This window comes from Gavialis gangeticus, unplaced genomic scaffold (genome assembly GCF_001723915.1).
Source record: "Gavialis gangeticus isolate Ggan-Ray unplaced genomic scaffold, GavGan_comp1, whole genome shotgun sequence".
NCBI classification, from domain to species: Eukaryota; Metazoa; Chordata; order Crocodylia; family Gavialidae; genus Gavialis; species Gavialis gangeticus.
Window position 1 is genome coordinate 31,911,518 of NW_017729026.1, and position 686 is coordinate 31,912,203.

The 686-nt window shown below is 66.0% G+C and overlaps 1 protein-coding gene across 1 annotated transcript in view; it reads left to right on the forward strand.

Annotated features, from left to right (window-relative positions):
• The first annotated feature begins 552 nt into the window (after positions 1-552).
• ATG5 (autophagy related 5) overlaps positions 553-686 on the forward strand; it is a 188,285-nt gene continuing 188,151 nt past the window's right edge. Inside the window, exon 1 of the mRNA XM_019520149.1 lies at positions 553-636. The gene's annotated coding sequence lies outside the window, so the exon portion shown is untranslated. The remainder of the gene's footprint in view (positions 637-686) is intronic.

Below are 686 nucleotides of genomic sequence, written 5' to 3' on the forward strand. Positions count from 1 at the left end.
AGAACAAAGGTTGAGAACCACTGATCTAGTCGCACCCCCTGCTCAAGGCAGCACCATCTGCAACTAGATCATCCCAGCCAAGACCGGGGCTTGAAAATTTGAGGATGGAGCTTGCACAGGTAGCCTGTCCCGCTGCTTTACTACTGCCCGCTCCCCACTGCAGCAGCCGCAGCAACAGGGCAGGGGAAAAGCAGGGGCTGCTTCGGCGAGTACAGACCCCTCGAAGCAGGGGGGTTATTCTTGCCCCCTCCATTCAGGGCTCGCCCTAATCAGGCGCCTGCTTGCGGGTGACAGGCTCTGCAGTGCAACGGATCGGGCGGCCCCCGACAGACAGAAGCGAGCCGCTGCAGGGCCTCGCGCTACATTACACGACGCGCAGCCGCGAACACGAGAAGGAAGGAAAAGCCCCAAGGCTAACAGAGCCTCCCGCCTTCCCCTTTTGTGAAGTCACTTCCCCCGCCGCCGGTTCCGGCTTCCGGCGCTCCAGACAGGAGGTAAGGGCAGGTGGGGCGGGGGGAGTTTTCCGCTTGGGCGGAAGTGGCTGGTCACGTGGTGGACGGGGGGCGCGCTGAGTGGCGGAGCGGGCTGAGGTCTCGCACGCGCGCGCGCGGCCGAGCCGCGCCGGGGGAGCTTCAGGTAACGGTCCTCACGCCCGCCCCTCCCCCACCCCCGCAGCGCCCGGCGCC